The following is a 27,591-nucleotide window of genomic DNA, read 5'->3' as shown; positions in this document are numbered from 1 at the left end:
TTTTTTTTTTTTTTTTTTTTTTTTTTTTTTTTTTTTTTTTTTTTTTGGTTTTTGGTTTTTCGAGACAGGGTTTCTCTGTGTAGCCCTGGCTGTCCTGGAACTCACTCTGTAGACCAGGCTGGCCTCTAACTCAGAAATCTGCCTGCCTCTGCTTCCCAAGTGCTGGGATTACAGGCGTGTGCCACCACTGCCCGGCTTATTGGTGCTTTCTAGATTTTATATGAACACATTGAACCATTTGTGTGTGCCTGACTTAAAAGTCAAAATACAACTTAAGGGAATAAAAAAGAACAAACAGAGAGATGGGAGACAGGGAGGCAAGGTGGCAACAGGAGAGCGTGCATGTGTGCGTGTGTGCAGGGTATGGCTGCATCTGGGGGTCATAGGTTACCCCTAGATAGTGTTCCTGTGGCAGCAGGAGGGTGTGCAGGGCATGCCTGCATCTGGGAGTCCTCAGTGTTCCTCAGAAGCTATCCATCTTCTGTCCATCTTCCAGACAGGGTCTCTCATTGGCCTAGAGCTTGCCAAGTATCCACCTGTCCCTGCCTCCTCAGTACTGGGGTGACAAGCATGCACCACTACACTTCAGTTTTTTAAAAAAAGGTTGATGAGTTTCTTTTTTTAACTTTAAAAACATTTTACTTATTTTATTTTATGTATATTTTGCCTGCTTATATGTTTGAGCACCAAATGTGTGCCTGGTATCTGCGGTCAGAAGGAGGCACTGAATCCCTTGGAACTAGAGTTAGGGGTGGTTGTGAGCCACCAAGTGGATGCGGGGAAGCAAACCTGGATCCTCTGCAAGAGCAACACATGCTCTTATGTGCTGAGTCATTGCCACTGTGCATGTCTGGTGTTTTTGACTTGGGTACTAGGGGGTCAGGCTCAGGTTCTTATGCATGCATAGCGGGGAGTTTCCTGAATGAGCTATCTCCATATTCCACTTGTATGAAATGAAGAAAGTATATTTTAAAAAGGTATTTGTCCCATAGCTCCAGATAGAAGAGTTATAAAGAGATACAGTCTCCTTAGATAATGGTTCATCTTTTTCTATTACTTCTTCAACCATGTGAGTTAGGGATGTGAAGATTTACCATCAATAGAGACATTCTTTGTAGGCAAACAGGGATGCTAGATGACTCATACGCAGGGCAAGGGTAGTTAATCAGGATTATCCCTGACAAACCACTAGAATGGCCAATAACACAAGATTCATTTCTACAAGGCTCCCTGTACCTTCCCAGAAATGGCTTCCTATGGCTACAGGGGAAGTTCAGGATGCTTCTCTTCTTGGTTATACCTGTCTTTCTAAAGCCTGCTCTGGGCCCCAGGATAACAGTCAGGGTCCAGGGGTCTGCTTGCCTAGAGTGAACATGAAGAGTTTGTTCATTCCCTCTGGTAACCTTAACCATCCCAAGCCAATGCAAACGACAATTCTGCATGTGCACATTTCTCTTGCTTTCATATCAAGGTGACTTTCTAACAAGAATCCATAGGGGAGGAGCTTCAGGGTCCTTTTTTCCTCACGACATCCATCATCCCTAGCATTTCTATTAGTCACAAATCTGAGCCCTTAACACAGGCTGATACCTTCTAGAGAACTATTTGAAGACGAGGTCTCTAATTTTAACAGTCCAGAACATAAGACAACAGGAGAAAGCAACACATACAATCGCACACACATCTTCTATACATTTTTTAAAAATATGATGGAGGAAAACACTTTTGATGAGATCTAGGACCTGATGTTTCCTGAGACCCATTCCCCACATGAATAATTACAGCACAGAGCTTTGAATGCTCTCGAAATGGCTTTCCAAATATTGCCATCTGGTGGAATTTTAGTTAATTGTTCCTTTGTTCTTGGGAGCCCCTGGAGGTGCACTTTGAAGGCGTTATCAGGCAGAGATTTAGGGTACCAGTGGGAGACAGCTAAAGATCAAAATGATCCTGTCTCAAACAAACCAGAAACTGAAAACACAGAGGGGCTTTCAGGGGCTTTGCCATCAACCTGATATGTGCATTTATCTCATAATCCTCTCTCCCTCCCCTTCTCTTTCTCCCTCTTCTTCCCTCCCTTCCTGTCTCCCTTCCTTCCTCTTCTATCCCTCCCTTCCCTAAGGTTCACCTTATATTCTTTACAATAACAAGTAACACCCCATTTATTTAAAAATAACTAGAAATGTCACAGGATTATTTTGACCATATCTTGATATTTTTCCCTCCGATGACCACTAATAACTCCCAAATTAAACTTTAATTGGCTTGCCCATGTTTCAGGGGACTTTCTGTTAGCAGTCACACTTGGGAAGGAGGGCATCATTTGAAGAGCAGTGCCTTTTCAGAGGACATTTACTCAAACACTGGTTTTAACCATGAAATGGTTTCTAAAAACAAGTTGGCCATTTAGGCAGTACCGTCAGTCAGTCAGTCCAGTTTAATTCACCAACGGAATCTACAAGGTAGAGCATACTGAAACCTTACTTTGAACATCCAGGCACTCTCCCTGGCTGTTGAAGTGAATGGTTCTTCTGGGAAATGGGACCCTAGAAGAGGACAAAAAACAAGGAAAAGAAATGAGCGAAGTAACATCATGAAAACACTGTAAAGCAATGGAACTTAAAGAAAGCATGTTCCACAAATACCCCAAATGGACTGATTTTGCTTTGAAAATTTCAAATTTCAGTATAATGGCAGATCTACGAAGAGAACTGTTTTCATCTCCTAATCTCTCTAACACTGTGTGATAAGTCCTGTGTCTTCCATCCATCAGATAACCCAGAAGCAGGACCCTCCTGGGGCATTATGTGCCTGTATCAGAGTTCAGACTTGCTCAAACTTGGCTTAATTTGCAGTTCTAAAAATTTATTTTAAAAATATTTGTTTAAATTTAGTATCAATACGGGCTTAATGTACAAAAACCATTTCTAGCTAATTTGGACGACATAAGCATTATAAACAATGCCAAGCCAAACTGGAAGTGATACACACAAGAAACAGAAACTTATTTGCTTTCTATCAGTTCACTACTCCCTCTAAAATACTACCTGGCTGAACCATACAGTGGATGAGTGGTAGACTCAGTTCTAGAGGCTGAGCGATGTGGGAGGTCCTGGGTTTGAGGCCCACCACAGGAACATCTCTGGCTATTGAGGAGACTGCTAATAGTCCCGCCAGATACCGCTAAAGGTGATCTTCTAGGCATGTCTTTCCTATCACCCCCAGCAACAAGTGAGAGAAGTCCCTTCCTATCTTCCACCTGGATTCCTGCCCTGAACAATCATCTGCTGTTTCTGTGACTAACTCAGAAATGCTTCTGATCATCCTCTAGAATCTGTTACCCAAAAACAATGTATTGAAGCAAATCTACCATGATGAGATCCATTCTAGACAAAGTTACTAGTGCTGATTTTTAAAGGGGGAATCAGTAGGAATTTTACAGTTTCCATGTAAGGGTAGTGAAAAAGAAGAATAAAATAGTAACAGTTGGATGGTAAAGAATGGATAAAGACTACTGCTGGATCTTCTTCTTCTTGTTTTTGTTGTTGTTGTTTTGGGTTATTTTATTTACATTTCAAATGTTATCCCCTTTCCCAGTTTCCCCTCTGGAAACTCCCTATCTCCCCACCCCCCATTCTATGAGGGTGCTCCCCCACCCTCCCATCAACTCCAGCCTCACCACCCTAGCATTCCCGTATGCTGGGTCCTGAGCCTTCCTCACAGGACTAAGGGCCTCTCCTCCCATTGATGCCAGATAAGGCCATTCTCTGTTACATATGCAACTGGAGTTTTGTTCAGTTTTGTTTTTCCTATTTGTCCTAGGATTCACTCAGTAGACCAGGCTGGTCTTGAACTCAGAGATTCACCTACTTCTGCCTCTGGAGTGCTGGGATTAAAGGCGTGGACACCACCACACATCCAGAGCTTAGATTGTTAACGTTACATAGGAAACACATCCCCTAGTCTAGGAGGCTGAAACACCAAAGTCTCCAAAATCTGAGCACCCTTGAATGGCAACATGATGCCACAAGTAAAGGATGTCACAGGCTGAAACTGTTTTATGTAGACAGCTGTTTAAAATATAAAATGACTTTGGGGCTATATGCCCAAGGCATATATGAAATAGGAATTTTGTGCTTAGACATGGGGCCCAACTTTATCATAACTCATTATGTGTATGCAAATATTAAAAAATATTTAAAACTGTTGAAATCTTATATCTGGTGCCAAGGAGTCAGATAAGAGAAACTTACCTGTAGGGATCAAAGTTCAGGTTAAAAACTTAATTCTCTGCCATATTTAAAAGGCAGAAAATCTCATAGTAATGATTTTAAGAATTAGATTCAGATAAACTCACTATTATATACATACACACACATGTATATGATTTTATATAGAACAGGTAGAATGAATGTTCATATATGTTTTATAACAGAATTTATGTCTGTGGGGGTATTTTACATGTTCCTGTAATACTAGTTCATAAACTAAAATTCAGATTAAAAGACCCAGGTCTCATTAATTTTGACTCCTAAAGTCTCTCACCTTTTCAGAAATCTTTTTTCAACATAAGAATAAAATTTTCATTTGACTTCTTTATTAAACTAGTTCTCAGTAGTTCTGTTACCAAACAAGAGGTTGGCTACCAAGCTTGAAGGCAGGAGCATAAGTTTATCTACAAACCAGATAATTAGCCCTTAGAAGATTCTGTCTCATCTGTACACAAGTGACCTTTCTCTGTTTACTCAAAGCAGCCAGTTGCTAATTTCTCAGCAGCTGTGACAGAGCAGCTTGGAGAATCGTGAGCTCATCTGTGGAACTCTGTATGTGCTAGACAATTCACTATTTAAATTAATTTAATTGTATTAGATAAAATCATCTTACAAACAAAACAGAGGCTCAGAGCAATGGCGCTCAGAGTAGCGGGGTGAGTTGTGCAGCAGGCAGGGCTGTACCTCATAGACCTTACCATCTATTTGCTCTCTCTTTCCTCACACTTTGAATGGTAAGAACCAATCCCTTGGGGCTGGAAAGATGACTCGGTGGTGAGGGCTCTTCCTGCTTTTGCAGAGCATCTAGAGTCAGTTCCCAGCACCTACATGGCAGCTCACAAGTGACTATAACTCTGTTTCCAGCAGATCTCACGCCCTCTTCTGGCCTCTGCAGGCCCACAGCACATGCATGCAGGCCAAACACACATACGCATAAAATACAAATAATACTTTTTTGAAAAGCCAGTCCTTTGATACATCTTAGAAACTGCTTAGGGAAAAAAAAAGGCATAAGCATACAAGGAGGAAATCACTGGGGTCCAGAGCCTAGCAAATATTCTTAGTTTTGACATCAGAATTATAGTCTATTAACAGAAAACAGATGAACTGGTCTTAATCAAAATGAAAAACTTTTGCCCAAGTGAAACAGACATAAATGCAAACTCTAAACTAGGAGAAACATTTTGTCTCTATCTGAGAAAGAACAAATATCTGGGATATCAAAACTGAAAAGCAAGACAAACAATTCAAAATGGGTAAAATAGATAAAAATAAAAACGCATTTACATGAAGAAGGAGGGCAGAGAGCCAGGTAAGCACAGGACAGGACACTTGATGCCACTGGGCACCCGTTAGATGAGGGCTAAATGGTACAGCCTAAGCATGGGGACATTGGCCAGCTGAAGTGAGGACAAGCAATAATAGGACATGAAGTCAAACTAGACTGTTCATGTTGTTTGTGAGGCTTGGCAATAGAAAGGTCTAGCTCCTCCCTCCCTCCCTCCCTCCCTCCCTCCCTCCCTCCCTCCCTCCCTCCCACAGTTTTATTTAATGTATACAGAAGCTTTGACTGCATGTCCATCTGCACACCAGAAGAGAGCGTTGGGTCCTGTTATATTGTGAGCTACCATACGGGTGCTGGGGATTGAACTCAGAACCCCTGGAAGAACACCCAGTACTTTTAACTTCTGAGTCATCTCTCCAGCAAGAAAGGCAAATATTCTGATAAAGTCAACCTAGATGAGATGTTCAGGAATTTCCTTGATGAAGAATTTAAAGTTTTCTTTTATGTAAACCTCCTACATTTACATTTTTATGTGTATGAATGTTTTGCCTGCATGGATGCTTGTGCAGCACAGGAATCCCTGGTTCCCATGAAGGTGGAAAAGGGTCTTGGATCTCCCAGAGCTGGAGTTACACAGAGTAGTGAGCCACGGTGAGGATGCTGGGAACCTGATCTATGTCCTCTGCAAGATCAGCAAGTGCTCTTAGCCTCTGAGACATCTCTCTAGCCCCCAGTCTGTCCAATTCTTCATCAAAATTCTAAACATTGCTACAAATGCATACAGCGAAAGCTGAACGTGAGCTCTGAACACGTTTGCTACCTCATGCACTTTGATGAATCTATATTCTCTGACGTTCACACGGAGCAGGAATCCCTCTGAATCCCACATCTCTCTGTGTAGGAATAGAATTTTATTCTTTCCTGGATTTTGTGGACAAGACAGGAAGTCTATTTCTAAACTTGACTACAACATGTCCCTCATTTTCTCTTCTCATACAGACTGTGGTCTTCTGTCATTTTGAGTACCAGGTAACTAACTCTTCTTCAGAAATAGGCAGCAATAAGCCAGCTCTGCTTTCTATGATTTTTTTTTTAATTAAAAAACCCTTTTGTTAGGACACAAGTCATGACAGGATTAAACAAAGCACATTTTTCTATTTCATAGAAGTCTACTCTCTAAAAGCTTCCAATCCTTTTTTTCAACAAACTCAGAATTCCAGCATCTTCTGTTCAAGGTATGCCAGCAGAATATCTGTTCCACCTATGAAGATTTTTCCACCTCTGAACTCAAACAACTGCTGTCTTTATGCCTGGCCATAAAACGGTAGGAGCATGAGACATGTCAGGAGGAAACATGGATGTAAAAGTATCTCCAGCCATGCATGTCACCAGCTAACTTATTATTCTTTCTGCTCTGTAGCTGGCCAATATAGCTTCTGATCTACACGAGTTGGATCATTGTTCTTAGAGACAGCATCAGGCCTCCCCAGCTTTTTCAAGAAGGTGTCATGGCTGGGCCTGAGCCTGGGTTTCCTCGAAGGGTTTGATGCAGCCTTCTCAGGTCTTCAGAATGAGCTGTAGCCTGAATTTCCAAACTTCCTACTGCATTCTGAGATACTGAAGGGCTCCAGCTGCAGATCATATTCTATCCTGTGGGAGATCCACTGCTTTCTAGGAAAAGGGCATCTTATAAACATTAACAGAGAGGCACATGCTATTAATCCTGAGACTGATCTTGCTTGATACCAACTTCCAGCAAGCACATCAATTAGTGGTCTTGAGCTGGGATTGTGGCCTCTCCAGGGGCAGCCTAGGGCTGTTCACTGCCGGGAAACACAGGGCTCAGCACGCACCAGAGAAACCAAAAACCAATGACGGAGGGCATGTGCTGGCAAAAAAGGTCAGGTTACATGGGGGCTTGGATATCACGTCTACTATGACTCATTCTCCTTAAGAAAGACAAATTGCCAAATGATCCATGCTGTATATTTAAGGAGTTTAAAAATATTGCTTGATGATAAAGGGATTTGGGTGGCATATACTGAAGGTGGTAATGGTGGTCTAAACTTCTCAGGGTTACATGCGTTGGTTTCCATACACTGGAAGGACAATCCCAAGTGATAGCTACAAAACTGGCTCCTTTCCTCCAAGCACAGCATAACAATCTCTTCTTGGAATCCTCATTTCTCCATCTGTTGCTTCCCATGTGAACCAGAACACAAATAATTTTTAAGATTGCCCTTTCTATTTTAGATTTTTTTAAAAAAAATGAGTGGCACTGTGAAAGTAAAATTCTTTAAAAAACAAAACAACTCCCCCCAAAATCAAAACACTCCCCAAACACCAAGGCAAACCACATCCATAAGAAATATTGCATGCATTGTAACCCCACAAAATGCTTTTTTATAATTGCGCCATTGAAGCCATGCCTTTAATCCATGTTCACTGGAAACACAGGAAGTAGAGAATAACCCTTCGCTCTGTGTACAGTTGATACCAAAATATAGCAAAGCAGAAAAGTTGCCTGGAGAGCTTCAGTTTCATGTTTTCTATCAGAGCTTATGATGCAAACAGTGTTTGAGACATGGTGGAAACTTAAGACATGCTTTCCATGTGTCTCGTCTCTGTAGTCTGTTATCCTCCTGGCCCACCAAGGAAGCAGCATATTAAAAGTATTACAGGGCTTTGACAGGGTAACAGAGATGTTACAACACTATATTTTCACAGTATTTTCACACACAATATTTTCAGAGTTTGTGACACATGTTAGTGGAACTGTGGAGATGTTGGCATAGCGTCTGGACACAAGTTACCTGTCCAAGCCCGTGTGAAGAGCCCAGGACTGCTCTTGGAGCCTCTTGCTGTGGGCTTTCCCTTGTAGAGGAATCTACTTCCAGACCTTTGAGAGATATATCAATAACTCAGATCCTTGAATGGAAGATGCATTTTGAACTCCATCTGACTCTGGAAATACTCTAGGATGTGCCAGGAATGAATCTCCAATCACATTCTCAGGGAGAAGTTTTTTAAAGGAGGAAGTCCAATCAAAATGTCCAGTGTGGAAATACTTGCATCTGTGTGTATGAGCACACGTGGATGCACATGTATGTGTGTTCACATATATCTGGGACATAGAAGTCAACCTGAAGTGTTGTCATATTTCAGGTACCATCCCTCTTATTTCTTTGAGATGGCGACATCTCTCTTTAGCTTGAAATTCACTGAGTAGGTTAAATCTAAGTATATCCATGAGCCCCAGAAATTCTCTGGTCTCTCCCTCCCAATACTGGGATTAAAAGCCTGAATATTACCATTCTTGGGGTTCTTAAGTATTTTCTGGAGATTGAACCCAGGTCCATATGTGATTGAGCATCTTACCAGCCCCACTTGGAGGGTTTTTTTTTTTAAAGAAACTTCCTCCCATTATATCTATTGATATTTTTATATAATTTTTCCTTCATATTTTTATGTGTGTGAGTGCTTTGTCTGCATATATAAATGCATATCATGTGCACTGCAGTGGCTACAGAGGTGAGAAGCAAGCACTGGAACCTTTGGAACTAGAGTTGTAGGTGTTGTGATCCACAGTGTGGGTGCCAGAAACCAAACATGGCTTATTCTTTTGTGAGGCAGGGTCTTGGTGTGTAGCCTGTGTTGGCCTAGAAGTTTCTATATAGACCAGGTTGCATTCAGACTTGTAGTGATCTTCCTGCCTCTGCCTCCTGAATGTCAGGATTATAGGCAAGTGCTACCACATCTGGCTACTGTAACAATTTGCAAAAATTTAAATATCAGTTTCCAAATCATAACTCCCCTGTGGCCTTTTAACATTCCCCTCCACCCTTGCCCTTTTCTCTGCCTTATGGCTTTCCTGTGGGAACTCTCCTGGGCTCGGACTAGTAGATACAAACTTCCGAATTTTTCTCACCCACCCTGCCCTCACCTTCAAGAAGCCCTTTAGACACTAGTCCTCTGGCCATTTCTTTTGCACCCCCAGGAGACTGCTAAGTCAGGGGTTCTCAAACAGTGGGTTTCAATCCTTGGGGGGGGGTCACATATCAGATATTCTGAATATAAGATATTTAGATTACAAGTCATAATAGAAATAGAATTATAGTAACAAAGCAGAAATAGTTTTATAGTTGGAAGTCTCCACAACATGAGCACTGTATTAAAGGAAGGTTGAGAATGACTGCTCTAAGAAATAAGATCATGTCTGTTAGGGGTGAGGTTTTCATCTCCACAGAGAGCACGTGCTTGAATCTCACTGGACAATCCTGCACTGTGCACATCTCCTGTGAGCTTGGTACTGTGTTAAGAAGTAGGTAGGGATACAGGTATGAATAAGGTATGATTTTCTACACTGCAAACTATAGGATGTTTCTTTCTATGAAAGAGAGAAGACTTAGTGAATTTTACTCTTAGGAGGAGAGCCAAAGCACAGAGAGAGGCACCGGCTGACACGGATGCAGCTGTGCAAATGTTGGTCTCCTGGTTCCTAACCACACACACTTCCTGCAAGTTCACCCTGACCCTGCTGGCCTTTCCCTTTTCTTGTGTCACACTTCCTTTGTCTGTTATAATTTAAAATGCAGCTTTATGTATGGTAGCCGTTAACAGCACACCAGCTTCTCAGCTTCACAGTTCTTATATGAGGTTCCTATCTTGCCATTTGTCCAGCAGTCACTGAGCACATATGAATCAGCACCACTTAAAAACAGCTACTGTGCACCAGGTGCTGTGTTCATGCACTACATCTTTACGTTCTTTTCAAAGCCCAGGAGGAGTGTGCATCTCCATGTCTTACCGATGCAAGAACTGAGGCTGTGGCAGGGTTGAGTCCTGAGCCAAGGTTTATCCGCTTGTGCACCTGCAGGTTTTACTACCACCATACACACCTGTCATATGCCAGGCACTGTACTAGACAAAGATCTACAAAGTATGGCAAGAAGACTTACAGGCTAGATAAGTGGCAGACACAGAAATACTCCAGGGCCTATGAATACATTGTTATTGACAGGAAGAGTGGGCATACTAAAGGGGAAGATTTATCATTGCTGTTGTCTTGATTAGTGTGCAGGGTGTGACTACTACTGTCTTGACTAGTGTGCAGGGTGTGACTACTACTGTCTTGATTAGTGTGCAGGGTGTATAAGTTATTTGCGTTTTTCACTCTGGAAGTGAGCATCTTGCCTCTCAGTCTCGGTTAAGGCTGTGTTCAGACTTTATGATTCACTTGGCAATCTTGTTAAAAGATGCAGATTATGAGTCAGTAGCAATGGGTGGGTGTGGGAGGCTAGTATCTATCCTCCTTTAAAAAACTTCCAGGTGATTCTGATGCTGTTGGTCTGGGGACCACCCTTTGAATTGCAGGGTACATAACTTCTCTCAGGGCTCTTTCCAAAACCTGTTACTATGGCAACCAAACACACTTAACCAGATGGCTCATTCACTCAGCTGATCCTGATTCAAGCACATGCATTCATAGTTGAGACTCTGCAATGGACCAAAGCAAAACTAGGTGGAAAGTCCATCCTGGGGCATTAGTGTTCTGTCACTGTCCTTGTCCTGTCACACCTTGGATGTTTCAGGATAACAGATTTGTCCAGCTCTCAGGTCCTTAGGGAAAGTCCTGTCCTCGATAATGATATGAACTCAATTAGTTACTCAATTACTCTGCAAATGCACTGAGATTGATTATAATATACTTTTATTATTTCCCCTCTGATGACCAGAATGGATAGCTCAGAATGGATAGTACCTTCAGTGAAATAGTTGTTATTTTTCTTGGGCATGTCTATGTGCATGCATTTGTATGCCCATTTGCACACATTGTGGAGGGCAGAGGATGTTATGTGTGTCTTCCTCCATGTCTTACCTTATTTATTTATTCTTAAGACAAGGCTTATTATTGAACTAATTTATTTACACTGGCTAACTAATAAGCCCTGGGACACCCCTCCCCGGTCTCCTCATCTCCAGGGTTAGGGACACCCCTCCCCGGTCTCCTCATCTCCAGTGTTAGGCTTACAGACATGTGCGGTCCTGGCATCTGGGTGTTTTGTTGTTGTTGTTGTTTTTGTTTTTAATTTGGTTTTTTGAAGGTGAGGGGATCTAAATTCTGGTACTAGTGCTTGTGAGGGAAACACTTGCGGTTGAGTCATTGCTTTAGCCCTACTATTTTTATTTATGTGGACAAAGGAGACTCTAAACCACTACGCAACATGTGTTTGAGAGATAGGATCATGGTCATGTGATTTGCTGTTCAGTCAGAAGCATAAAATAAACTAAAACCTTAAAATCTTCCCACTATTGTTTCCAAACCAGTTGAACTGAGGTTGTCCACATGTCTGCCCTGAGGTGACACACTTGTACCATAGTCTTCCCCAAAGCACCTGATTCCAAACACCTTCTGAGACGGCCTGCACTTTCAGCCCCATTCCTGAACAGCTAATCATGCCCTCTCTTGATGCACTGGGAATTTGAAACAGAGAAGTGTCTATGAATTCCAGAAAGCCAAGGGGCCCAGTCTATGGTGAACTCAAACCAGCGTCATCTCATCAGTGTGAAACATTATGGATCTTTCTGAGAGAAACATGAAGTCATTGGTGGTTGAGTTACTGCTGTAGTTCAGTATCTTTATGGAGTAAGAGGACTTCTGAATCCCAGAGAATCTAGCTATGATTGATAAGGCTGTCTGATAGAAGCATGGGAACCACAGAAAGATCCCTGGCTTCAACTTTTTCCCATTTATGTGACTTTAGGCATGCCATTTATGTTCTAGGCTCTTGTGTTTATAATTTCCTATAAAATGTGTCTACACAAAAAATTGCTGTTGCATATAAAAATTCCTTAGCTACGATAAATATTTACATAAGTGGAAAAGACAACTTTATGATCATTATTAGACAACTGACATGCTGGAATGATAGCTCAGATGGTAAAGTACTTGCTTGGAAAGACTGAAGTGCTGAGGCCCATTTGCAGAACGCACATAGGAAGCTGGGTGTGTTGCTGCATGGCTGTAATCCCAGTGTTGAAGGGGTAGAGACAGTCATGTCCCCAGGCTTGCTGGTCAGCTGGCCTAGCCTCTTGGCCACTAAGAGAGCCATTGTTTCAAACAAATAAACCCTCCAGTCAACAATCACAAAGTGGACATCAACTACAAACAAAGTGGATGTCACCTGAAGAAGGACAGGTTGTCTTCTGGCCTCCAATATGAACTCACATCATAAATGCATCTATACACACACACACACACACACACACACGGACACACACACACACACACGGACACACACGTGAATATGCACACAAGCATGCATGCACATGCATGTGTACACACAAAACACACACCCACCCATGAATTTGAACACTCCCTTTGAACCCTGGATCAGAGTGTTTTAGAGTCAGAAGCAATCAATAAAAATCAACGGTAGGAAAGCCCAATGGCTAAAACAGATAAAGGGAATCATTTAAAAAACTTTTCCTTTAGGGGACATTGAACCCCAAATTTTCCACAGACTAGAGGAAGTTTAATAAGCTATATCTCTAGCTCCACAACATCCTGTCTTAAGAGATCTAAGACAGCTTGACACAAGGGACCCTAATAAATCTTGAGCAGGATCCTTACTGGCTTTTCTCATGTGCATGGGAGCTAGGGGGAGCTAAGATGACTTACCAAGCACCTTCAACAGCAAGGTATAAACTAAAAATGCAAAAACATGGCAACTTCTAGGTGATTATAGCAGAAATTTCTCCATGGCTTGTTTTATCTAGAAGAAAAGGAGGACACATGAGATGATCCCCCTAAGTCACCAGCATCTTCCAGACACTTCTACTTAGCATGAACAATGCAAGGTATATGATTCTGAGAGCTGTGTGCTGACCCTGAGACCCTCCACTAAACACTCTGATCATGCCGTTCATCTGAGACAGGTACAACACAACCAGCTCTGGTTAAACCTAGCAGAAGTGGCAAAGTGTCCTGGGCAAGTTGGCAGAGTGCAGCGACGATATGGCCCTGGGAAGGAAAGGATGGCCTGTCCTATGTCCCTGCTAAGCTCCACTGGACATTAACTTTCAGGTCTCTGGACCACAGAAACGGCAACTATTTATCTGTCTGGTCACAATTGCTGATGTGGGACTTCTATATACTCAGGACAACTCAATTCCAGCCTTCAAAAGAGGAAACCTTTTTTTCCCCCTAATTTAGATAAAGGAAATGCTTTGTTAAGCTTGGTTTCCTTCTGTGTTTAAAGTCTCTTCTTGTCCTTGCATGCTCTGCTGCCTTTGGCAGGTGCCATGTTAGTGTCTGGGAATTCAGTAGTAACAGGAGGTCAAGTGACACAACCTTGCTTGCTTTCTCTGTATCTTGAGGTATGAAGGGGACACAGCACAGTGCTAGATATGGTCACTAGTTCTGATTTTTCCTTACCTCACCTTCAGCAAGTTATTATAGCTGGTGTCTTTATTTCTAGGCCCAGTTGACTGATGAGGGAGGACCCAGTGGTAACCATTCGTGGGAACCCATTGCGAGGGCAGGAATGTGTGAACAGCTGGGAAGTTTCTAAGGAGATGTTTTTGCTTTACTGTTCATTAATTATGTTTTTAAAATGGAGTCTTATTGTATAACCCAGGCTGGCCTTGAATTTATTATGTAGCTCAGGCTGGCTTAGAACCCACAATATTGCTTCATCCTCCCTATTTGGGGTTAAGGTGTGTGCCACCACATCTGCCTGTAAGGGGATGATTTTAGTCTTAATGTATATGCTTTGCCAGAGATAACAGTGCTTTAGGCTTTTGAGAAGCTGGCACGGCACTCTACATACATAAAATTATTAGCCAGTTGAACTTACTGCTACTGCTTCATACTCCAGTATGATTAAATAATTCAACACACTGGCAGATTATTAAAGCTACATGTTTTCCTTGAGCTTAGAAATTAATTTATGGACTCTTCAAGGGAAATAATATATTGTTTACTATATTTTACCGTAAAAATGACTTACTAACCACCTTTTAGAGCATAGAGATATTTTGTGGACAGAGGACAGGTAAGGCATGATGCTGTCATTTCCTGATAAGACTGGAGCCCACAGTGGTGCACTGAGCTGTCTGGAGTTGCAGGTTATGCACAGCTATAACAAGAGCCACATCTCCCGACCACCAGTTCAAACTGCCTTACAGCGACTAAGAAAAACAGACGGAATGGTCTTCTATCTGACTTGAGCAAGTTCTAAATCAAGATCATTGTTTAGAGTTAACTTTTGAGCAAAGAGAGGGAGTTAGGGATGATCCTAACTCCTGCTCTCTTAGGACATGTTAGTAGATGCCCCTTTTGCCTCGTTGGCAATCACTTTGATAATTCTCCTTGTCGTCAGTGGTTGGTTTAATTTTAAACATCTCTAGCACCTCCACTCAGGATCAACAAACATAATTTTCAGAAAAATGAAGAATTTTGTCAGTCAAAGGCAGACAAAATTACTATCAGCAGCTTAGAGACAAAACCTGCTATTATGTTTAAAAGGAAACCGCCCCCGCTCCCAAATGTAAAAAACAAAAGAAAAAAAACCTAAAAAAAGAGAAAACATTCCAGGAGCTTCCCGATTCCAACAGCAAACTCTACAGCAAAACCACTCCTCAAAGCAGCCAGTTAAGAATTTCTTTCCCTTGGGATGGGCTCTTAACCCCATGGGAAAATATGACTCAGGTGAGCTGGGCTTGATGTTTCCAGACACAGAACACAATCATTGTTCTACGCAAGCTGCTGGCTCATCTGCATCTGCTTGCCTAACGTGGCACACTCTAAAGGTGTCAAGATGACTCTTCCCAACTCCACCCAAGGTCCCAGGTCTGAGCAAATTACCCTGAAGAGTGTCACCACACACTGAGAGGATAAAAGTTGAGGCCAGAAAGAAAGCCTAATGCACTCTTCCCCAGAGGTCGTGAAGCCGGACTCAGATGCATGAGTGGGCAGCAGCTGGTGTCCATGGTGATAAGACACGGATAGCAACAGACTCTGAAGGAGAAAAGGCCACAGATACTTGAATACATTACACTACTTTTTGTCTGTGTGGTTGACTGTGGGTGAAGATGGTAAGTAGTACCAGGAGGCTCGGGTTCCTTTCAAATAAGATAAACAATAGCTCTGTCTAACAGATGGTTCTTGTTTGGGGCACTGATTCCAAAGCCCTAACCAGCCCCTCACTACTCAAAACAGGGGCTGAGGGCTGATCTTCCCTGCTTCCATGAAATTGTCTGTCCCCCAAGTCCACAGAACACTCATTCTACAACAAAAACCAAGTCATCTACTGCTCTTTTGTTGATATTAATAAAGTTTGTGTGTGTGTGTGTGTGTGTTATCTATATGAGTTTGTGTATCACTCATGTACAAGTGACTATAGAGACTGGAATAAAGTATTGGATCTCCTGGAACCGGAGTTACAGGCAGTTATGAACTGCCAAATGTGGGTCCTCTGCAAGAACAGCGAGTGTTCTTAACTGCTGAGACATCTCTCCTAGCCTTATTGGTTAGTATATTTAATGCATATTTAGAAACACTGGTGTAAAATGACTTCTAGCATGTGGGGGAGGAAAACCCAGGGTGAGGCTCTTTGAATGCAGGGCTGAACAGCATTTATCATAGCTGATAGGGAGAAAATGAGGAAGGAAGCCAAGGCCTGAGACTTTAAAGATATAAAATGTGTAGGTTTTTATACAGGGAAAAGTGTATGTCATCATTCAAGAAGAGAACAGCCTTGCATCTGTCAGGCATTCATTGTGCTCCTTCCAGCCTCTAGGTTCTAGAGTGTAGAAGGTGTTCTCTACCTTCTGCTGGACAACCTTTATGTGTCTATCTCTTAACACCCATCCAAACTCACCAACTGATAATACTCATGTCAGCTTAAGACCATTCCTCAGTGGCACTGGGACTTAACAAGCATTGATATTTTTAGACAAACTTTTATAGACTATCTATTGTTTAGACTATTTTAGACTAGCAAGACCTTCAAATGATTCACCAAAGACATTGTATCACAGGCCTTATCCTGTTGGGCTCTGGATCAGTGGGTGGAAGCAATGGTTAGGGGCTAGGACATGCTTCTTAGAACCCAATTCCACAAAGGTTAATGTGTCTATTGGATCACTGGGGATGTTACTGAAAGGCAGATTATCATTTATGACAGGAAGACTAGTGGGGAAATCTGCTTCGAAGTCAGTAATTCACACAGCAGGTCTATTAGCAATCCTAGTGGGGTAAATGTATTTATGACTTTGAGTTTTGTTTTTAGAAATGGCTCATGTCAGTTACCCCAGATTTTACAATAACATTTGGTTAAGTTAGTGAAGAAAAGGACACTGTATTTCCTAAACCGTAGGTGGACAGACCTGCAAGGGATGAAGGGGACCCCAGCCATCCAGATGGTGGCTCTATTTGAAGTGAAACTCATTTGCAAACTCTTCATTTGTGGCAGCGACAGGAGGAGGAAGTCCCCTAACTGAAGGACATCGGGAAACAAGATGTTGAGACTCTTTTCAATGTCTTTTAGAATCCTAGTCAGTAGGAATCAGTTCAGCCCTATTGGAGGGACTCATGGGAATTCCTGGATCATTACATTATCTAATTTCGAATCTGCAAAGTCTAAAGCAATTGTACATGGCATGATGTAATGACATAATAGCAACTTCAGCAGAGTTATAATGCTACATAGATATTATTTTGTTTATTTTTTACTTCAGAAAAGTAGAAACATTTCCCCTAAGCTTCTCCGCCACATTTTAAGTTTATAAATTATTGATAAAAAATGTCTATAGCTGAAAAAGAATCTCAAAATTAGGCCTTTACATGCTGAAACAGTAAGTACACATATGTCCAGGTGCACGCTTGGAATCTCAGAGCTGGGAGGCAGAGACCAGGAGTGTGCTGCAAGAAGCTTGCTGTACAGAAGTTTAGGTCAGCCAGGGTCACACAGTGAGAGAGGAAGTCCCCATTACTAAAGGGCAGGAGATCACTAGGGGGCTTGTTTTTACATTTTTCTAGAACTCTAGAAACAATGACAGGCTAATATTGTATCATTTGGGCTTCCATGTTTAACTGAATTAGAAGAGTCTACATGATTTGGGAAGAAACAATTCTTACAAAGTAAATATACACACAAGAAAATATGAAAACAAATACTATCTTCTGTCTTTAGTGATTACCTGACCTAGGTTTAGTAGGCATTGTTTAAAATTAAATAGCAAAGGTTTAAGCATTAAGTGCTTATTTGGATTGGAGTAAACCGAGTTGGAGAAGACTAGACGTCTGCCTGGGAATTTTGATGTTAACATCCAGCAAGTGCTGTAGGCTTTGTGAACGACACAGCCTACACACCACTCTCCCAATGGGGCAGAGCTGTAGAGGGGCAGCCACTGGGAACACGGACACACACAGGCAGGGGACAGGCCAATGAAAATTGATTTTGGATCCAAAATTTTGAGTTTCACAGTATTTTCAGAGGTCTCCAGATACTATTTTTTAGATGTTTTTCAATCATGAGAAGCTACCAAGATTAATCTTATAAAAACAGATGGTAGTCCAGTCTGTGGATTTCTGAATTATATGAAGCTGTGAATTTTAAGTTTATTTCTATCTCTATGCCAGGGCATAGAGTTGGCCAGCAATAATTATGTGATTTTTTTAAATAGAATTTGTGCTTTGAGAATTTTACAGTGTATTTTTATCATATTCTTTCCCATCTCCCATCTCTTCCTAGATCCCCATTCCCCCCCATCCAACTTCATGTTATCTCTCACTCTTAAAAACAAACAAACAAACAAACAAACAAACAAACCAGCCTGGTGATGGTGGCACACTTCTTTTTTCCCACCACTCCAGAGGCAGAGGCAGGCAGATCTCTGAGTTCAAGGCCAGCCTGCTCTACAGATTGAGTTCCAGAACAGTCAGGGCTACACAGAGAAACCATTTTGAAAACAAATCAAACCAAAATAAAACCAACTAACCAAACAAACAAAAATCAAAAGAAAAAAGCAACCAAAACCACAGTGTCCATTTTGTGTTGGTCAACTGCTCCTGAGCACGGGGCCTGCCCTGGACTCTGGTTAATACCTCCAATGCCACTGGGAAACGCTGACTTTTTCCCTCCCAGCAGTTATTTCCAAATGCTTTGTGGCTGGGGTGGGGCTTTATGTTCACCTCCTGTCCTGTGTGCTGGGATTCTTGTCTGGTTTGACCCTATATAGTCTTGTGGGCGCTGTCACGGTCTGAGTTCATATGTACATCTACTCTGTTGTGTCTGGAAGATGCTGGTTCCTTACATAGTCCCCTACTTTCAGCTCTCAGAATCTTCCATCTTGTCTTCTGCATAGATCCCCAAGCATTGCAACCCCCCTACTTATAGTCCCCAAAAGACAGTCAAAACTTCAGAAAGTATGAATGGCTATATTTGCATCATATCAGCCTTTTGAAAATCCTATAAGTCTTTATTTACTTGGGGTGGGGGTAGTACCAGTCAAAATAAAACAGAATTCCTACTTTTAAATATATTGAAGCACACTTGTTCTTTTGTGTATATGCTGATCATTGAACCCAGGTCTTGAATACACTGAGTAGTGCTTCACCGTGAAGCTACATTCATGTTCTATTTTAAGAAGCTCAGTTGGCAGATGAGACAAGGAGCAGGTTAACTATTAAGCGATTCTGAACCCACTCCTTGATTAATGAATTCCTTAAGGCACTTACAGGTGGACATGCTCTTTTCCTATGAGTGAACTTCTGTGAAATGAACCTTTGATCCATGAGTGTGATTCCAACACACAACAATTATAGTTTATGCTCAAAGCACACTGTCACTCAGAAAGGCTTAGTAAAGACATTAGCTGTCATTTTATAGCTATTTCAGAGATACAAGGGGATTTTGGTTCCTACATATCCAGAATATGAAACATGGAAAGTAATGAAGTTGATTGCACACAGCAGGTATTTTTTTCCCAGTGCTCTGGTCACGTTTTGGTAGAACAAGCAAGCAGCATGTCCAAGACAAAGCCCGTGACTGCACTATAGGGCCTGTAGACATAAAGGTCCTTAGGAGAACATGCACAGTCCCAAGCAGTGTATACAGCTGCTGTAACACAGGTTCAAGGGAAGTGCAGCGTCTGACAGAATTCAGTGCCTGCTGTATACCAGGCAATGCTGGCCCTGAAGGAAACTGAGAACAGGTTGGTCAATGGCATGCAGAGTAACAGTGACATACTGAGAGGGGGAGTAAGGAAAGGAAAGGAAAGGAAAGGAAAGGAAAGGAAAGGAAAGGAAAGGAAAGGAAAGGAATAGTAACAGAAAGAGGGAAAATAAGTATATTTAATATAATATCTGACAGTCATCCTTTGTGTACTAATATATATATTGCTGTGCTCTCACTAAACCATGGCTTATGTGAGCCTGACTTGTGACTTGTTTTTGCCATCTTTAAAATAAATAGCATAGAATTTTTATTAAATGTAGCCTACAAAGTAGTGGGTTTCCTTTGTGGCATTTTCATACACACTTTGTTCTTTTTGGTCCTCTAATCCCACCTCCCTCCTTTCCTTCCCATAGCATCCTCTACATCCCAGAAGACCCTCCTGTCCTCATGCCGCCTGCCCCACTCGCGCAATGGAGAGAGGTTTGATCAACAGCAACCAAAATTTCATACGAAATGATAGGTATAACCATTTCTATGTAAGCAGTTTATTGAATTCAGCCCTGAATGCATCAAATAGTGTATGGCGGGCATTAAAAAAAAAACTCAAAAAATTGTACACACTGCAAATTCCTCCTCTCGATTTCTTATATCTGAGATAACCCAAACTACTTTACACTTTCCCAGGAGCCTTTTAAGATGTGCTGTCCACAAAAGAAAGGACAGGCTGTCTAGGAGTCTTCAGTGTCCCTGCTAACAGCAGCTAGTATTATTCAAAGTAGGTAGGATGGAGTGCTGAAGAGGGAGAAACTTTGACAAGCAAACATCCTGGTCAGATACTAAGATGTGTTTTCAAAGGAGTGGAGTGTGTGCCAGTCAATAAACGACAAGCCAGAATTACTTCCTATTCACTGGGCAGGCGTTGGAGCACAGCCTGCTGACTCACCAGGCTGCTCATGGTTTATTTCTGCTGGGTTTCCCTGCTGCCTGCTACATGCGTCATGGCCAGAATGAAAGTTTCTATCCGTCTCCCTTAACAACAGTGCACACACTAGGCATGGGCAGCGAACTTCCAAATATCCAGCAGTAACAAGACCCTATGCAGGGAAGGGGAAATATTGTTGTAGAAAGATGACACAACCTGCCAGGCCTCCAGATGACAGTCACCTGCCCTACAGTGTGAGTCACTGGCACCCAGTTTCAGTGTCTTCTTTCTCTCTCACCCACTCAAGTAGTTGAAGTGGCTTCTTGTCTCAGAACCGTGTTGCTGTTAACAAGGTGGTTCTCAACTTGCTATGCAGTGGAATCACCTGCAAGTTTTGTTTAATACCAATAATGCTGAGTTCTCTAGCCCCCGCCCCCCCCCCCCCGCAACAATCAGACTTAAATGGCTTAGGATGGAATGTAGAGACCAGGAATTCCCAAAATCTCCACAGGTGATTCCATGAGGAAGCCAAGTTTGGAAACCAGAGCTTCGAGGCAGCATCATTTTCCCATGTAAAGGAAGCTTTATTGTGAAGCTTACCCAAAGACCACCCTGTTTCAGAGATCAATGGCAACGGATGTTTAGCTTGGTGGACAAAAGTGACAGCAAAGCGAGTTGTTTCAAGTGGGACTGCCTGGGCGAGCACCCCACCCCTATCCTTGCTTGCTAAAATCTAGCGTCCAAAAGAAGCACCCCACTTTACCTTTCTGATTACCCGTTGATCTCTGATCTGTTTCATCCTAGCGTCCTGTTCCGCCAAGTCGCACCCTCGCCGTGTCCCCTCAGATCAGAAGCAGGTCCCTCAGACCTCACTCAAGACTGGACTTCTCTTGCACCTAAGCTAGGGCAGAGCCTCCGCCTCGCACCGCGCGGCCCCGGGGCAGATACTTATGCTAATCAAGAAAGTTCCTGCGACTGACTCCTTCCCTCCTCGCACACAGGCATGCGCGGTGTGAGCATTGACTTAACCCTTGATTTTTGCCCTGACCCCTCTGTAGTGCTTTTGGCATTATCTTTTTGCTCAGTGGGTCCGGATCTCTTCCTTCCTTTCTTTTCTTTTACTATTATTATTTTTTCCCCAGGGAAGACTTGGAGGTGAGGTGGTAGTGAACACCGGCTGGAGTAGGAGGGAGGGGCAGCAGGACCGTCTGTGCCGAGGTGAAGGGACAGCTAATGTTCGGAATATTAATTACTCAGCGCTCCATTGGCCCAACGAGGACTAACAGAAGGGGACTGGAGGTTAAGACAAAGGCTCCTGGGCCAATGGCTGGCTGCTGCCTCTTTCCTCCTAGGCTGCAGCTGCGCCTTTGCCACTGGCTTGGAAAGTAACCAGACCCTTTCGCTCTTTCAGAAGTCCGCGTTGCCTAAGGCTCAGGTTCAGAGCGGAGGGTCTTTTTGAGCCCACCCCTCTTTCTAGGCCTTTGTAGCATCACTTCTGGCTTCTGCGCAGCACTTGGAAGGGTAGGCTGAAAATGCCCCTCTAAACCAGAGAAGTGGTCTCCTAGTAGCTCTCTCTTTCTGCGGGTGTTGCGTGACAAACAACTCAGGAGCAGACTAGCAACGCACTTTCCTTGACACACACCCGGATCCCAAGCCCTGGATCCAGGAGTGATCGGTCCCAGCCGTGAGACCCCTGTCTCTGCACAGGGCACACCGGAGGCGGCCCCAGAGTTTGGGGGTTCGGGATTACCCTTCAGACGGTGGGCGCGCGCGCGCGGCACTTCTAGGTCTGTCCCCAAAGTGCGCAGCTTCTAGCATAGCAGCTCCGGAGGCTCTCAGCCCGGGTATGTCCCAGTCCTCCGGCAGAAGGAGCCGAGCACTGGAGGCGCCCATCTACAAGTCCCCTTCTCCTAGGTGTCCCCAGCCTTCACTCTTCGGCCAGTTCATTTTGTGTCTGCCAACGTGGCAGCCCTCACTCCCTTCCTCTTCTATGGGTGTACCGCTCTAGCCCCCCCACCCAAAGAGAGGGGCGAACCGTTTGAGCGCGGTTGCGCACACACCCTGGGCTCAATAACTTCTTGATGGGCTTGGAGACCCCGGGATCCGCTTGCTCCGGGATCTGCCAAACCTGGCCAGGGTGGGAGAGGCGCGGCCAACGCCCGGCCTGGGAGGGACCGACCCAGGGCAAAGGGTGTTGGGGCGCGCCAGGGCTGTACAGCTTTGAACGTACTTGACTCACCTGCTCCGGCGTTGTCGCCTCCTTCTTCTGCTGACAGCTGGGGGCTTTGTTTTCTCCACCCCCTCAGCGGGCCACGCTCCGCCTCCACAGACTCACGTGATTCGCCGTCTGCCACCGTCAGAGTCCACTCGGGAGAGCCCCCTTGGCGCCGCCTCTTTCCCGGGTGCAGGATGCAGGGTGCAGGGTGCAGGTTGAGACCCGAGCTGGGGAGGGTACCCACAGGTACGAGGTGGTTCGCTGAGGAACTCCGGGTCAGATACGCTAAACTAGTGATGGAGGGAAAAGTGCCTGGGGAGAAATGGAGATTGCTGATGGCTGTATCCAGCCAGGAGCAGGAAGGAGGGCGAGGCTTACAGAAAGCATTCAAAAGTGATGCCCCACCCTGAAGTAGCCGCGCCTGGGGTCTGCACTGCATCCCGAAACTATTTGCACTCATTCCTAGGACCTGGTGGATGACGAGGAGCAAACTAGTTTTTTTCCCCACGAATATTAATTAAAAGAAGCGCCTCTTAGTAAGATAGCGCTATTAATGATTTAGTAACTACACCGAGGTTCCAAATCTACCTTTTGATTCTGTTGGTGTTTGGGTTCTAGCTGGAAAGTAGATTCCGGACTGGGGAACCTCATTCCGGAAGTTGATTGGTGCGGGCACTTGTCCATCTGGAACAGCAGTAGCTGTTTTTAATGAAACGAACTAAGAAAATGTTCTTGACTCAATACCAGGCTCAGTATCTGCTGCTCTTGGAAGTGGTCCCGACCGCTGCTGTTAACAATACTCTAGAGTGTCTGATGTGGAAACAAATTGTGGGACTCCTTCCTTTAGCCCCCTGAGAGCAGGGTCAGTCTTAGCCTGCGGCTTCCGTCCTTCCCTGCTAACTTAGAGGAAGAATGCATCTCCCCCAGTGATCATCAAATGGAGTCTTTGTAGGGGTTGACTTAGCACAGCACTCATCCTACTTCTTGCTCAGAAGGATTCTCTGGGAATCTTGTTAGGAACCAGTTCTGTTTTCAATGGATCCAGCGTTGAGCTGAGATTCTGAGCATCTAGTGAACTCCTGTGTGACGTAAGCACTTGTTTAAGGATCACACTTTAAGTACAAGGTTTACAGCACACTCATTGACACTGGCTAACCCTTGTTGCGTCTTCGCTGCCCAACTCTCAAGGTATAAGACGAGATTGGTATTAATTACTCTCCATGTTACTTTGAGAAAATGCCAGCAAATGCAACTCAAGGGAGGAGGGGTTTCTTTTTCATAATGACAGGAGAGATCAGCTGCAGGCTTGTGAAGCTTCTGGTGAGGAGACAGAGGGCAGCGAATGCGGTCCAGCTTGCTCTCCCCTTTATTCCTCCTGGGACCACAGCTGTGGAACGGTGCTGCCACATTTAGGCTCTTCCTACCTGGGTTCATTCTGTCTCACGGATGTGCTCAGACATTTGTCTCCTAGGTGATCTAGATCGTGTCAAGTTGACGATATTAATCACCAGAGCATACTTACCCAGCGAGCTCATTGCAGCCCAGTGAGAACAGACCAGGATCGATTCTAGTGCCCGGCATACCAAACTTTAGAAAGTATGAGCTGATTAACTGCTGGGGTCATCATAACAGATGGGAAGCCCAGTATGCTTGCAGAAGGAGGGTAGTATTAAAGGGTGTAAGAATAAGGTAGCCGCCCCACAAACAATGACCATTCCCACAGTACACCAGACCTGTGGATGAGGAGATGTTGGTGAAATGAACAAAAACTGGCCACAGGGCAGAGGAAATCATACTTGTTCCAAAAGTTAATTTTTCTGCTTTAAATTGTGATATATTGGGTCTCAGATATTGAATTAAAAAATCATTTTGCTTTTCATTACAGATAATGCCCAGCTGCCTGTTGGATGGGTCATCTATTTTAATACTGGAGCAAGTAAATGGATTGTTAAGAAGATGTAAGTTTTCCCTCATTAAAAACCTTGAAATTTAAATGTAAATGGCTTTATTAATGAAGATCTGATATTCTCAGCTCTCAGGATGAATGGGATGTCATCAGACTTCCCGCTCCTTGCCCGTCTTCCTCCATTTGCCAAACGGAGGTGTTTCTAAGATTGTTCTTCCCCTCTCTACCAGTCACCTCACAAATTCAATTAATGTTCGAATTCAGTTTTCAAATGTGTGGAGGTTACTTCCAAATCCAGACCTACATCTTTACCTTCTTCCCAGTTCTCTGTCTGCATCCAAATACTTGCTATACATTTCCACTGAATTTCCCAGGAGCCTTTAGTATGCTCTAAATTCATCTCCTTCCTCTCATAAAATGGATACCTTCTCTGTTTTAAATCAAGATAGCTGCCTGTGTTGGGCAACCCTCCACTAGTGATCTAGAGATCTGGCAAACGTGTGGAACAGACAGCATGATTTATCTCAATTACCTTCCAGCTGTTTCTTGGTATTTCCTCCAGACTTTGTCTTCAACAGTGACGCCAACAACTTAAAGGTGTAATAACCCCGTGAACAGCTGTGTTGTGAAAGGGGTGATCAAGGTGAACATAACTGGTGAGGGACCGTGTCCTTCAGGGTAGGGCAGGCTGTGCTGCTGTAACACAATCTTGTCTTCTTAGCCTGCTTCATCCCTTTGCCATCGCCATGAGCACACCGCAGGAAAGGGAGCAGGAAGCAAAAGAGTGCTTTCCCTAGCAAACAACACCAGTCTTTTCTCACATTTCATTGCTTAAAGGAAGTTATCTTAAGTTCAAACTTTAAGGAACTATGTACGCCAAAGGAATAGGAACATAGATTTGTGATTGTAGGTATTAATATCACTCACAGTGGTCTATTTAGAGAAAGCTAGGGATAAAATTAAACTGAAAACAGTTTAACTAGGATGGTAGAGGTTAACAGAAATTCCAAGTTGGGTGATTGTAGTACTGTGTGGCTTTTTTTTTTTTTTGCGGGGGTTGGGGGATAATGTAGAGGCTGTAAAACAGTATTAGCAAGAAAAATACTTGTCAGTGTAATGGAGGCTTGTCAGATCCATCTACCTCAGGCACTGATCATGTGGTCATCTGTCACACACAATGACATACTGTCATTGTAGTTCCCCAGACAGCATATCTACCTCAAATGTGTAAACATGCAAGGCTACAGCAACACAAGACAGTTCTCTAATTTTGATGATACTCATGATTTTTTATTTAAACTTGGATGAATGCACGTGTGTAAAGAAAGAAGTCTTAAAACAAAAAGTGGGAGTCAGGAGGAGTCAGGATAAAATTATCCCAGGTCATCCATATGATTGTTTGAACTAGGCCTTTGACCAAGATTTTCTGGCCTTGTTCATGGTCACATTATATCAGAGACTTTCACAAGTGAGGAAAATTTGCTGGTAATAATGTGGCAAAAATCAAATGATTTTCAGAAAACTTTGGAGCTTTGCTGAAGGGCTAAGATTAAGTCAGCTAAATTTGCCACATATATCTTTCCATACTTCATACATCCTAAGAGATAACCACTAATGCCTGCTATAAAATCTACAATACAGTTCAGGTAGAAGATTATATATGCTGCTGGCTACTGACTCATGGTTTTTATTTCAATCTTGTGATGGCTCTAAACACACATGTCAGTGACTACACTTTATAAAACTATTTCCCCATAAATATTTTTTAAATGAGTATCCCTGATATTGACAGCTTCTACTGCACATTTTTCCAAGTATCTAACACAAGGGACTTTAAAGGAGACACAGTTACTAATTAAGTCATGAACTTTTTGCCCAGCCCCTGTCTGACTAATTCCAACCCCTTGAGTCTATGCTTAGTTGTAATGTTGCCTTAGATATGATTTGTAACCTCAGGAGATAATACCACAGAGAACCACTTATAAATACATGGCTAATAGCATGTAAGGCTTAGATGGAAGCGCTCATTACCAAGCTCTCTGATGGTGTTTATTAAGATGGATGGTAACAGTGCCAGGATGGGTGACAGCTTGCAGGGATCACTGTCTGGTTGTCCCTACGAGGTACAATAAAAATTCACCAGCTCCAAAGCACATGTGCATCCCTGCTAGCGATATTTGTGAGTTGCCCAAAGAGTGTTGTGAAGTCCAGTTTAAGTATCTCCCCAGTTTCCAGCTTTACTCATTAGCCAAGCCTGCTGCCCCCATAAAGAAAGAGTGGAAGAGGAATATGCTCATTACCTAATGTGTTTATGAAACATAGGCTTTGTTTAAAGCATACCAATGGATCAAAAGTCATTCTGTGACAGAAGTGTTTATCATTTTATGACACACTGGAAATAATTCACATACAAAGAATTAAGATGGTGCATAATTTTAAATGCTGCATCAAAGAGGTATAGCCAAAGGCAATCCATTTATACTGTTTGCTTTTTTTTTTCACTTTCCCTGTCCCCACTCTGTTTCCAGTTCTAGGATAACACTCAGAACTTTGCACATGCCAGACAAGTGCTCTACCACCCAAACCCCAGCCCTGGCCTGTGTCTTTTTGGTTGTCTTGTTTGGAGACAGGTCTTGTTAAGTTACTTGATTTGGCTTTAAGTCCCGTGTAGCTCAAGCAGGCCTTGAACTCAAAATCCTCCTGCCGTAGCCTGAGGAGCAGCAGGGATCCCAGACTGAATCACCAGAACTGTCTTATCACAGTGCACAATAAAGGCAGAGGTTCATCTAATTCATTAATTTGTTGAGAG

The 27,591-nt window shown here is 43.2% G+C and overlaps 1 protein-coding gene across 1 annotated transcript in view; it reads right to left on the bottom strand.

The window, feature by feature from the left end:
• The window catches only part of Mapre2 (microtubule associated protein RP/EB family member 2), a 135,750-nt gene extending 112,802 nt beyond the window's left edge, over window positions 1–22,948 (bottom strand). The window contains exons 1-2 of the mRNA XM_028774843.1: window positions 22,901–22,948; window positions 2,485–2,546 (exon numbers count right to left, since the gene is read on the bottom strand). The gene's annotated coding sequence lies outside the window, so the exon portion shown is untranslated. The remainder of the gene's footprint in view (window positions 1–2,484; window positions 2,547–22,900) is intronic.
• Window positions 22,949–27,591: the final 4,643 nt, after the last annotated feature.

The sequence above is a fragment of the Grammomys surdaster genome, unplaced genomic scaffold (assembly GCF_004785775.1).
Source record: "Grammomys surdaster isolate TR1022 unplaced genomic scaffold, NIH_TR_1.0 243, whole genome shotgun sequence".
Taxonomy (NCBI): domain Eukaryota; kingdom Metazoa; phylum Chordata; class Mammalia; order Rodentia; family Muridae; genus Grammomys; species Grammomys surdaster.
The sequence above is the reverse complement of the archived record's forward strand: the minus strand, read 5'-3'. Positions and strand labels throughout refer to the sequence as shown.